Source organism: Anguilla rostrata, chromosome 7, assembly GCF_018555375.3.
Source record: "Anguilla rostrata isolate EN2019 chromosome 7, ASM1855537v3, whole genome shotgun sequence".
Lineage (NCBI taxonomy): Eukaryota > Metazoa > Chordata > Actinopteri > Anguilliformes > Anguillidae > Anguilla > Anguilla rostrata.
In genome coordinates, this window is record NC_057939.1 from 8,694,643 (window position 1) to 8,708,393 (window position 13,751).

The window sequence follows — 13,751 nt, forward strand, 5'->3', positions numbered from 1 at the left end:
GGGGTTAGGTGGCAGTTTGAAAATGCTGTGCGATAGAACACAATACTTTCAGCCATTTCAACAGCTTACACTGGCACACATCGCCCATATAGACGTGACAGAACCTGCACATTACAGGCTACGCAGTTTTCATTCACTTCCTGTATTTCAGTTCACAGTTAAAAATGAAACAATGACGAGATAAAACATATACAACTACATCGGCATGTTTTTTCTTGTTTTTTTTTTTGAATTTATGATGTGATACCTGAATGGGTCATGAACCGATCCCGCTGAAATATGTCTCATTATGACAAACTCTGCACAATGGCAGCTCTGTTACTCCCAGGCCATGAATGCACCAGTGACCCTTCTCTGTTTACTTTCTGCACTGAGGGTATCGCGTTCCACCGCACAAAGGCCTTTGAACTGATACAGCCTCTCGTTTAGTTTTTTTTTTGTTTTGTCCTTATTGTGCTTTTCGGATGGGGTTCCCCCCCCCACGTCCCACAGAGAGGTCCCACGGAGGGCGATGCCGATCCCCAAGCGGCCCCGCCATGGCGCACACCTTCGCCGGGACCCCATTGTCCAGCCGGGGAGGACAAAGGGAGGGGAGAAAGCGGCTCCACGAGACCGGGCCTAATTCGGCCGCCGGGTTATCTAATCTCCCCGATCGGGTTCGCTGATTTGCGTGGTGTTGGGTTACGCGCCCCCCCCCTGTCCCCCCCCCCCCAACCCCCCGCCCCCCCCAGGTGCCCCGGCGGTGCCGGCTGTCGGCGGGATGAGATTAGCCGTGGGTGGCTGCGCACGGCGGAGGCCGGACTCCGGAAAACTTTGCGGCGAGGGGGCGGGCGGACCGGTCTCCGCCTTGTGCGGTGCTAAACAAATTACCCGCGGGCCGGGGAGACGCCACGGGGCTGTTCTGACGTAGCGAGGGGGGGGGGGGGGGCGAGTCCAGCGACTGACACCCGATCAGCCCTCAGGGGACGCTGCAACCGTGAAAGCAGAGTGATCGCGGCACAAAACGGCGGCTAGAGGATCAGGTGCTCAACCCAAATTCTTCCTCCGACAGTTCACTGTCCCACCATCTGTACTACCATGACCTCGCCGTCCTCCTCTGGTTCGGGCCTTCAAGCCCTGTGGCTGTGAAAATGAAGACATTGTCCCCCTCCCATTGGTTAAAAACTACAAATCCCATGTTCACAGGTGCTAATGTGACATCATAATGACATCAGAACCAAAGCATGACAAATGCAGGGAAAGGTGGAAATTTAACATCCCGGAACAGTCTACTCATATTTAGTTACAAACACAGCTAACAGTGAATAGCCCTGGCACTTGAACCTCATCATACAAACATGTGTTTTAGGAATCCTCTAATTCTGGGCTAGAATATAATATTAATATTGTATGTCTTTTTTTTGGTGGGTGTACCTCTTTAAGGGATTATTGTATAGCATTATCATGACTAAGCTCTCAACAAGCACTACTGCATATAATCTGCTTCATTTCGCTATTAATAAAGTGGATTACACATCTGAAATCCTAAATGGATTACAACTGTAATCTCTTGTATCATATTAATATACTAGAGTGAAATTCAGCGACCTTTAAATCCCCACAAAATCTTGATGATTTTTCAGAGATGCCGCTTCACATCTCACCCGCTAGTGCGACTGCACGGGTGCGATACACTGTCAACATCTCTGTCACCTTCCACGTTTGCGTATGGTATTGTCATCCAAAATATCAGACATATGTGTGTGTGCTCGCACCGCGCGTGAAATATGGAGCGATACGCCTTCGCATCATCGGGGAATACAGCGCTCCGCCGCAGTCAGTCGGCGCAGGTCACTCCTGATTGAAAACACAGCGGCTTTGCTGGCGTTACGAACCAGCCGCCTGACACGCGCGAACACTGCACTGCAGCCGGGGAACGCAGCACGGCCACGAACACAGGCCCCCTAGTGGCCACAGGCGGAATGACAAAGCCTCACAAGCTGAAGACAGTCAAGGTTATGGTAAGTGTGTCAGCTGACCTGCCTGCGAACAATACCACAAAATAATTTAAAAGAATTATTGGCTTTGGGAAAAGGGGGTACATTTTGTTTCAGGGCTACACCAACTGGTAGGCGTTGTGACTGTGGACCTTTCAACAGCCTTTACTATTTTAAAAACTGCATATATTTAATATATTTAATAAAAAAGAAAAGTTCTTTCTCCAGATATTGCACGGACAATAAACCAAACAGCTATATTATCAGCTATATTTCTCAAACGTTTAATTTAAAAAATGAAATGGGCCTCTCAGGCATAACCTACTTACTTTACAATATAAAAGACTGGACTGTGTGTTCTGTGTTGTCATGCCATAATATTCTACAGTATGTTAGGTCCGCCTTTTATAGTTGTAGTAAACAGCCATAATCCTCACTTCACAATTCTTGATGTACAGAGAATTTCTCGATTACGGCATCACAGAACAAGTTCACATCACACAAAACATGATACAGCACTGGGAATATTTCAGTAGTGTTCCTGTGTCATACGCCCGTGCCTCTTAGCCATTCCCATGCACTGCCCTGCTGGGTCCCGCGGCAAACAGACGGTGCGATAAAGAAAGGCAGCCGTTGCAGTGTGAAAACCACAGGGTTTTTATTTTCCCTGCCCTCGTGCGCTGATTGTGGTAGGCCTTCGCACACAGAAACCGTGCCACTTCCTCCGGTTCTGCGCGGACTCCATTTTGGCTCTGGTTACACGGGCCACTTAGAGCCGTCGGCTTCCAGAAGAAAAAAAAAGCACCCGAGGGTAAACAATTCACGGAGGTGTCAAAGGCACGTTTTCCTTTTGTCAAACATAGAAAAGAATTCTGTCAATTAAGCGATTATTCCTTTGTTTGTAATTTAATGTAGCACAGCTTCTCTCTGAATTCATGTCTGAATATTTGAGTCAGTAAGGATTGTGTATTTCATAGATGAGATATGCTGGGAATCAGCTAAAAATAAAACAGAATTAGGCACCACGTGATAAGAAATGTGTTACAGTGCAGCGTCCCAGTGGATTCGTATTCAAGCTCAGTCATTTATAAGCCAATAAAGGTGTGATAGTCGGCCCAAAGGACGACAGCAAAGCGCATCTTTCCTTCCCATGGTGCAACGGGCTTCACCGGTTTTCCGCCGTCTCGCTAAGCTCCGTCTCGCCGTTTCTCCGCGCGCGGCCCCCGGCGGTACGCAGCCGCCATTGTTCCCCAGCCGGGCCCACTGATTCTGAATCAGGCCCTGTCAGCGGCGGCGGCTTCAGACGAGCACGCCATTTTTACCGCTAGTCAGACGGCGGGCGCGCTCGAGCTAAGAGGGCATTCGGCTCACGGCCCGCCAAAGTCGCAAACGCGCCGACGTGCTCTTTTCAAGATCGCCCGCACGGAGGCGTTCGATTCCGCTGAATGACTGTTGTATGCTGGGTCAAAGGGGCCGGAGTTTTCCAGACACTGTGGTTAGGCGGGGGCTTTGTGGGGGTATGGGGGGGGGGTGGTGGTGGTGGTTTAATCAAAAGTCAGAGGGCACCCCCCACCGTCCAATTAAAAAACAGAAATCCTGACGCATGAGTCGATGGTGCTGCGGCAGAAAGCTCTTGGGCTTCGATAATGCTGTCAACCTGAGATGGTTGATTCTGTATCTCACTCAGCCGCAGTGAAGGTTATAACAGAGAGATAAGCTGTGTTGTACAGGGCTGTGGCAGATAGGAGATCACAGCACTATTTCCCATCTTTCATATCAAACAGTCCCGCCCCCCCCCTCCCCCCCCCCTCGACACGCCTCCCTCTCGGCCCCCCCCTCCCGGCAGGGGAAATGACAGAGACGTCCAGTCACCGACGGCGACGGAAAAAAATGTGAATCCGCACCGAAATGCGCCGCGATTCTCACAGTGTTGGACGGGGTTGGGGGAGGGGGAGGGGGAGGGGGAGAGGGGTGCAGGAGTGCCCAATCACACTGAGTGGAGGTCTGTGCGCCATGGCGCGTGGAATCCACCGCGCGTACGGAAATAACCGGACACACACCACTCCACCACGGAGACACAACACACACTCTACACACTGAAACGGACGCAGTCACATGGCACACACAGGAAGTGCACCACAGGAAGACCTGATCACAAGAGTCAAACATACACTACTCAGTTATTCCATAAGGTCACACACCTGTTGAATACACACACACATTAGCCTGCCATTTAGAGCACTCAACTAACCACAATGCCACAGTCTCAAGATTATTATTAAACTTGAAAGTACAAAAGGCTTGTTGATGCATAGGTATGGGGTATACCTCCATTACAAAATACAACTGAATAGGACAATTCTGAATAATTACTAAATAGTAATAAATGAGATTTTTATTTATTTCTAAAATCGACTGCTACTGGACAGTACTACACGTGGCTCGTATAATACCGCATAAAACAAAATATCCATCATTCCTTTTAAAAAAAAAAAAAACAATATCAGCATCACCGAGCGCTGCGGCAGAACGGTGAAGCACACCGCACGCTCGCATCATGAGTCACAGAGAGCAGAGCGACAGAGGCCAGCGCGCGCACCGTGAGTCACAGAGAGCAGAGCGACAGAGGCCAGCGCTCGCATCGTGATCACAAGGAGCGAGCGGCAGAGCCAGCGCTCGCTTTCGTGATACAGAGACAGAGGAAGAAGCAGCGCTCGCACCGTGATCACAGATGCAACGACAGGGCAGCGTCGATGTATCAGAGAGAGAGCGACAGAGCCAGCGCTCGCATCGTGAGCCAAGAAGCAATGACAGAGCCAGCGCTCGCACGGATCCAGAGAGCAGGAGCGAAAAGGAGCGCTCCATCGTGAGTGAGAGAGCAGAGCGACAGAGGCCAGCGCGCGCACCGTGAGTCACAGGGAGCAGAGCGACAGAGGCCAGCGCTCGCACCGCGAGTCACAGAGAGCAGAGCGACAGAGGCCAGCGCGCGCATTAGCGGTAATCAATGGGGGCGTAAAATGCGATATTCCCGGTTTGATATCCGCACCCCAGGGGAGAGTACGCCCGCGGCCGCGAAATTTTTTTTTTTTTGATGCTCCGATATTGAACGGCGGTATTTAAGGAGAGACGACGACGGCGCGCGCAGGCGTGCCGAGAGGTTCCCGCTAATCCCGCGAAGCGCCGGGATCCCTGATTCGGCGGATGAAAAAGGGCACCTCACGCCATGAGAACGCCCGGGCGATGAGGTGTGGGGGGCGGCGGGATCGGGAGCAGCTTTCTGACGGAGCGCTGATCGATGGCGGGGATGAGCGCAGTATTCCCCCCGCTCTGCTCTCCGCGCGGACGCTGATCTTTATGCTTCTCACGGCTCCTCCGGCGGAAGCTCTATACGGCCGTGTGCGCCGGTCCTATAAAATCACAGAACGGACAAATCTTTCCAAATCTGCGCGCCAAAGACGACCCGGAGGGTCACGGGGGGGAGCCCCTGACCGATACTCCGGCATCGTATTTGTGCTTTTGCACTTTATTATGCAATAAACTAGTGCAATGTATTTGTTGTATAAGCCTCGCTGCTTTTTAAACCATTGTAAACAGCGTGACAATGCGCTCATCTGCTTCGTCTTGCGGTTTGCATTTTGGCCGATGCGCCTGTTTTGATATCATGAGACGGAGGCGCAAACTTTTCCAGTAACTAGGGGTGAAAGATGAACCGTGCCCATCAAGGTCAGAGACGGAAGTGGACGCAGTACATTCATTTGGAAGGACTGTCGGTTTGGCAGCACAGTGCCTGGATTAAAATGGCGTTACTCTAACTCTGTTCTCCTGAATCAGTCCCTGATTAGGGTGATGACCCGTTCCACTGGGGTCCTCTTCCCAGAAATGGACCTGACTAGACAGCCCATGGGCCTCCAGCACACGGAGCGTACTGGCAGGGGGTGTTGGGGCGAGGGGGGGCGGGGGATTGGAGGGGGGGGTTGGAGTAATGAGCGGCGGATCTGAAAGAGCTGCAGCGCGTGGCCCGTACCGCGGAAAGGTTAACGTCATTCGGCTGCGCGGCGGCCGGGCCGCGGGACACAGCTGCGCCGGCGACCGCCGTGGATCGCGGCCTCCGACGGGGGCCCGTCCGCCAGGTGCAGCACGGCCCCCCACGAGCTCAGGCAGGTTACCGTCTCTCTGCCCCCCTCCCTCGCTCGCTCGCTCGCTCCCGCGGGCTGCAGGATGTGATTGACAGGCCTCCCCTCCTATCGCCCGCCCCGGAGTGGGAATACCTGAAAGGTGTGAGGCCACAGGGCCACTGGCTGACCTTTTGCGGCTGCCCCCCCCCCCTCCCCCCGGTCTCTCGCGCTCAGCGGCGGACCGCAGGGCTTCGCAGGATTAATCTGAGAGGTCATGTGACCCGTGGCTGCTGTCAATCACTCCGCCTCTGGATCAGTACCCAGAATCCTGCCAGCTTCCAGCTCTGTCCTTTAATGCTAGCATGGCTGGCAACAAGCAGCTCTCTCCCTTATGTCTCTATCAATACAATTTAAAGGCTGTATTGCCATGAATTTTTTTTTTTTAAAACATATTGTATTGTACTGATGGCACATCACCTGAAGCAAAAGAAAATGATTGTAATAATCATAACTAAAGAGCAGGAACAACAATAGCGGTAATATAAATTGTAATAACAGGGATTACAGGGCCACAGTTCCCTCTTCTGCTGCGGCAGCTAGCTTAGCAGCTAGGTATTCTCACATTCTCTTTTACTCTTACATGTTCTCTCTCTCTCTCTCTCTTTTCTCCTCACTCTCTCTGCCTAATTCTTTCCGGCCTTCTTCTCTCTCCCTCTCTCAAGCTTTCTCTCCTCCCTCACTTTCTCTTTCTCTTTCCCTTTCTATCTCCCTCTCTCTCTCTCTCTCTTTCTCTTTCTCTCCCTCTCTCCGACACACCCACCCACACATTAGCTCCGTCTCGCAGAAAAAATTCCTTTTTCATCAAAGCCGGTGCGGGGTGGGAAAGGGACAGGCGGGATTGTGGTGGAATTCTCAAATGAAGGCAATTTATCGCAGACAAATACCCGGGGGAAGTGAGACAAGCCCATTTTCTCTCCCTCTCTCTCTCTCCTCTCTCTCTCTCTCCCTCCTTTTTGCAGACTAACCAATTATTTGGGCTTTGCCGCAGACGGATAGTGACCGTTTCTGCTGACGGTGTTTTTAAAGTGCCGCACGCAGGTGAGGATCGATTAGAATATCCGGGTCGCTTCATCACCGCCGGTCTTAAAAAACCGGGAACGATGTGAGACGCGTGGATGCAAGGCTCTCGAAACGACAGAGCAGGGGGAAAAAAGAGAAGAGACTCTCGCAGTGTTTCATCGCCGCACGCTAACCAAAAAAAAAAAAAAGTGCAAGTGTTAATAAATCAGCTGGTTTCCCCCGCGAAGGCAAATATATCTCGAGAAGTGCTTCGGTTCATCTTAATCCAGGGCAAAGTGTTTGGTTATAAGCACCAGGTATTTATCCCTTTCATTTCCCTGGGAATGGGGACAGAGAGATAGAGAGAGATAGAGAGACAGAGACAGAGAGAAAGACAGAGACAGAGAGATAGAGAGAGACAGAGACAGAGGGATAGATAGAGACAGAGACAGAGAGAAACAGAGACAGAGAGACAGAGAGAAAGACAGAGACAGAGACAGAGACAGAGAGGGGGGCTGCAGGTTCCCATACCTGACTGAAGTCCAAGGCACAGCCTGCTAGACATATGGCACAGGGAGCTGTTGCTCCTGGCTTTGAAGTGACAGTGAGGAGGAGTAGGGGGAGGAAGAGGCCCATCCTCTCCGTGGCGACAGCCAGCATAGCATCAGAGATCAGACCACTCCAGACCAGTCCAGAACACCTGACCTCAGCCCTTTGAAATGCGGATATCTGTGTGAGTGTGTGTGTGCATGCGTGTATGTGTGCGTGTGTGCGTGGCGCATACATATGTGTGTGTGCATGTGTGTGTGTGAGCATATGTGTGTGTGGCATTTTAGCTATTGCTAAAATATCACTATTATAAATTAACATCAGTCTGGTAATTGACCAAAACCACATGTGTTCTACTCTCACTCACTCTCCTTCTCTCTTCTCACTCACATCTTTCCTCCCCTTTCCCTCCTCCATAAACCCCACATCTCTCACTCATTCTTCCTCCCTCTCTTTTTCCCGCTACCTGATCGCGGTCAAAGGTTTTCTATCAGTAGCAAAGCGGTACCAGACTCTACGCTTCGCAGAGAATGTTCTAGACATGGAACGCCATCAAACATTCCATCACCGGAACTCCTCCACTCCCCGTTCACAACTTAAAACTGCACCCAGAACTCCTCAGTCAAACCGGGAGGGAAAGCAGAGGACAGAGTGTCCTTAGTGATTAACCGTCTCTCGTGCAGCGCTGCTGTTCCCATGGAAACAGGTTTCTCTAACGTTGGCGACAACAGCGGCAATCGGGGTTCAGTTCCACGGATTCACGGCGAGGTCTAGCGCACGCGTGGCACCTTGCATCATACTTCTCGCTTGCATCACACTTCCCTCTCTCTCTCTCTCTCTGTCGCACACACACACACTCCCTCCCTCTCTCTCTCTCTGTCGCACACACACACACACACACACTCCCTCTCTCTCTCACACACACACACACTCCCTCTCTCTCTCTCTCTCTCTGTCGCACACACACACACACACACTCCCTCTCTCTCTGTCGCACACACACACACACACACACTCCCTCTCTCTCTCACACACACACACTCCCTCTCTCTCTCACACACACATTCCCTCTCTCTCTCTCACACACACACACTCCCATCTCTCTCTCACACACACTCTCCCTCTCTGTCTCTCACACACACACACGCACACACACACCACTCTCTCTCTCACACACACACCTCCCTCTCTCTCTCACACACACACACACACACACACACACACTCCCTCTCTCTCTCTCACACACACACACACACACATACACTCTCTCTATCTCTTCCCCTCCAGTCTCCCTGGGGGCCGGTGTCATCTCTGAACAAAATCACGCCGTGCAGTCATCCGACTTCCCACCTGCCGCAATTCAACACCGGGCGGTAACCGCAGCCCGCTCCGCACCTGACAATGCCCCGGATGCCAATGAGAAGTTCCGTCTGACTGAATAACAGAAGCCCCGATTGGCCGAAACAACAGGCCCAATTTGGACAAAAAAGGGCCCGGTCAAATGAGCAGTGGGGCTTCATGCCGATGCGTAGTGTCACCACTGAGTGTAACTGAAGGACAAGCCCCCCCATCTGCAGGCTGGATGGAGGGCTGGTGTGATCTCACCCTCCAGGCCTGGCAGACAGTGGCTGTGTGTATGCTGCCTGAGAGGGTGACTCACGCAGCACGCATCCCATTAACATTAGGGAGAGCTGCAGCACCTCACATAGAGGGGAAACAAAGGGGAGAGACAGGGGGAGAGAGAGTGTGTGTGTGCATGTGAGAGAGAGAGAGAGAGAGAGAGAGAGTGTGTGTGTGTGTGTGTGTGTACATGTGTGTGAGAGAGATAGTGTGTGTGTGTGTGTCTGTGTGTACATGTGTGAGAGAGAGAGTGTGTGTGTGTGTGAAAGAGAGAGAGAGAGAGAGAGCGTGTGTGTATGAGAGAGGGAGAGAGAGTAAGAGAGAGGGAGGGAGGGAGGGAAAGAGAGAAGGGCCACTAAGAGTCTCTGTCCTCTTTAAAGGTGTGAATAATGCATGCTGTCCCTGAGTCCCGGCCCGTGGTCTTAGCACAGATCCCATTTCCACCGTGCCACCCAAAATCCCCAGACAGCACCCCTCTTACGAAGAAGCGCTGCTTCTTCACGCGTCCTCCCCTCCGCACCGGCGTCACCTTTCACTCCACACCGCCCTCATGGGGGCCACTGAGGTACTGCAGCGGACCTCCTGGTTTGTTAAATATGTGGAATGTGGAGATAGAGGCTAATCCACGCCCGCTTAGATAAAGGTCCAGCGAGATCGCACGGCGCACATCTGTAGCATGCAGAGAATGACGCCGCTATGCTAAATGTGACCTTGTGTCCTGCGCTCTCACACAACGAGAGAAAAAAGAGAATAAGTCTAAAGCCCCCGATAGGTGCCCAAGCAACTGCGTCTTTAAGATTACGACAGACATCCCACGGTGAGCACTGCCGTGGAAAGTGCCGGAATCATTTCAGGAGCCCCAATGTATGCATAATGTGTCACTTTATCATGGGTTATTGTCTGGAAAATAATTAACTTTTAATGGGGGGGACAGCAACCTAAATGCAATATTAAAGTCTATTTACTTTAAAATATGCTGAGACTAAGAGAAGGGAATGAGGAGAATTATTAAACATAAAATATGTGTTAATAGCTTGACAACGTAACATTTCTCCTGCGTAAATAATTAAGCGAATGTTTTTATAATTTGCGAGTCTTGAAACGGGCATGCTTCCATGTCCGTGCTTCCCTTGGAATTTAATTATCTGGATGATGTCGCTGCTCTCGTTGCGTTGCACATGCATGTAAAAGCAGACCCTATGTAGCTGTGACTGTGGTGCATGCTCCATGTTCACTGCCCTGTAGTGAACAGTCCAAGTCATTTTAAGAAACCGGGTCGACTAGTGGAAGACTGGTGTGCAAGAGAAGAGGTAAAGAGGTCTATCACCTATCAGCTCATCCGTAGCCTCACAGTTGTGTTGATGAGGAGTTAATCAGCATCGTCGGGGTTCCGTTTCCGCTGCACACACAGATCGCAGAGTAAGCGTCTGGGGAGGCAGTGCGGTATAACGGTCAGGGGACGGGAGCCGTAGCTTTAACGGCTGTTGTTTTGATTCATAGCTGCAGCTCTGACGCCGTACCCTAGAGCGAGGTGCTTAACCTGAATTTCAGCAGTGGATATCCAGCTGTGGAGAAAGTCTGCCGAATGCCTAAATTGTAAACGCCCAGGCCGTGATCTGGCTGCCGTTCTTTCAAAGCCCTGAGAGGGGTTGCCGTGGTGTCCACCACCAGCCCCGGCCGCCAGCCAAATGGCCAGGAACTCACGTGAAGGTAGCTGGAAACTTTGTTGTTATGGTAGACAAGACATCGCCAGTGTGTCACAGCATGATTTCGGCAAGCAAATGCCTGCCCCGCTACATTTACTTGCCCCGTCTGTGTTGTGTTACTGACGCTGACTTTAGTGGGCACGTAACATGTAAGCAGCTAGCAGCTAGCTAATAATGCTAATTTTACACAGCTAATGCTGAAGAACAATAAAAACATTTTTACTTGCTCACGTTGTGTGTTACTGCCGCTGTATGGTCACAGTAACAGGCAACAGACTAGCAGCTAGCTAATATGACTAATTTACACAGCTAATGCTGAAGAACAATTTAAAAAATTTATGAGTTCATTTTGTGTGTTCAAATTTGTGTTAAATGATTTAGTAATATGGCATACTAATACTATGCTTTAACTATTTTAAGACAGGTAAGTACTGATGTGTGGTTGCTCTAGCATAAACTAATGCAGCGTAGGGAGTTGTTGCTGCCTTATGTATGATGTATGCAGTAACTAGGTTATCAGTAATACAGATTAGTGCACATTTGTAATATAACTATCGATGCCTAATCCATTTTTGACATTTACCCTCCACACAGTAGCTGTCATTAATAAATGTAGCTAGTTCATGTAAAAGAGCTTTCCAGAAGTATAAGGGAAGAAAAAAAAGAACAAAAATAATTTACTGGCATGTCATTGCCAATAACAGTATTAGCAGCAGTAGCAGTCACTGCAGTTATTTTAATAAAATTAGCCTCAATTTCTATGAGCATAATAACTGCCATTAAATTGACAGTATTTGGTTGCATAACCAAATTCATTGGTTATGAGTGGGTGGTGAGTGGCATGTTTAATGTAGTTGTAGTTCTGCAACCAAATGTATTGTCAGTTTTAAAACAGGCTGTGGCCTGTGTTAATTTGAGGTGCTTTGTCAATCTTTTTTTGACAGAAAACGCCTAGACTTTCATTCACTTTTTGATTTATTCAAATCTTTCAATTCACCGAGTATAGTGAACGTGTGGCCTATGTATGTTTGAAACAAAAACCTTTGCTTTCACTTGACTGTAGACTTGACGTTACCAGAGTACCATAAAATAGACGACAAAAACCCAGTTGTGAAATTGGATGGATGTGCTCAATAAAATTTATATGATGACCTTTGAGTATCATTTTGTTGAACTTTTTAAACTGGAGTGGATAGGTGGAGAGGCTTAATCTACAACCACTGCACTCCACTGTAATCATTTAGTGATATTTTTATGGTTAATAACACCCAGTGTTACAGAACTATTAGCTAATTGACATCATAATTAGTCAATTTCTTTTTTAACCATGTGAATAAACGGGGAAAAATAGGCATGCCTGAATTAAATTAATACCAGGGTGCACCAGAAAACCTCAGAAATTGCTCAATTTAAAATTATTTCCCCTTTCTGTTTGGTACTTTTATCAGTTAGCTGGCTACTTGAATACATGAGAAACACCTGGAGACATCCCAAGGTTCCATGCGTGTGCGTACATTTGCTCACGTGTGTGGGTGTGTGCACGCATGGTTCGACTGCACGCGGCTCGCATAACGACAATCACAACAGAAATACACCCAAAACCAAGGGTGCACCCTGGCTCCACCTCAAAATTCAGTCGTGAACAACAGCAATTAGAGCAGAACTACATTTCCCAGCTGCACTCAAATATTCATATTTCTTCCTCATGCCTGACAACTTCAAATTGTATCATTAAAGGGCACACACTTAAAGCTGAATCCCATTTACATCATTAGAATTAACTGCATTAATTTTAAAGGGGTCTGCATGTACAGTACTTAATCAGGCCATGCTGTTAACTTCATTTTTGTGTCTTATATTGAAGGTAGGGCTTATTAAAAAAGAAAGAAAAAAAAAACATTCATTAATAAATCTCCAAGTTCTGGAAAGATAAATTCAACTGACTATGTAATCTGCTAAATGTGAAACAAAAAAGTCAACTCTTCCGCTTGTCAGTGTGAAAATGTCATTAGTGTTTGACGCGTAGCGAACCGCTGAACATTAAAGCGATATCGATTCCAGATCGATACCTGCTTATTCAGCATTGAGCAGAATATCAGCCAATCGCCGAGCCGATACCGGCGGTGTTTGTGTGTTCTCTTTCGGTCTGGTGCACTACTTGACCGGGGGGGGGGGGGACTTTCAGACTCTCTCCCCTCTCTCCACACTGTCTCATCCCCTTACCCATCTATACCTCTCCTCGCCAATCTCCCGCCTCCTCTGGAAAACGGGACCGGGTGCGCAGAGGCTGGCTGAAGACAGCAGGTGTAATGCGGTTTGTTAACTCCGAAACTCTCCAGCCGCGCTTTCGCTGAGAGGTGCTGGCAGCTAACAGTGGCGCGCTGTCACTCGATACCTCCTCCACTTAGAGCGAGAGACGGGGGCCGGCTCTCGCCCGCGCCCGACGCCCCGCGGCGCCGCTCCACACCCGCCGCTCGCCGCTCGCCGCTCGCCCCTGCGAAGCGAAAACCGCGGCGGCGGCAGCGGCGGTACGTCCCTCCAGCTCCTCCAGAGCTGTGAACTTCTGCTAGGAAAAAACTCTCTTTCCCCAATTGTTTTAGATTATAAAACACCTACTATATATATATATATATATGTGTATGTACACGGGAGGGCAGAGCCTTCTGCTGCAGAGCTACTGCCTAATGGAGTAATCTCCACTTGCATGTGCAGGCAGCAGACACAAG

At 49.6% G+C, this 13,751-nt stretch overlaps 1 protein-coding gene across 1 annotated transcript in view; it reads right to left on the reverse strand.

Annotated features, from left to right (window-relative positions):
- The window catches only part of plxna4 (plexin A4), a 291,711-nt gene that overhangs the window by 143,391 nt on the left and 134,569 nt on the right, over positions 1-13,751 (reverse strand). The window lies entirely within an intron of this gene.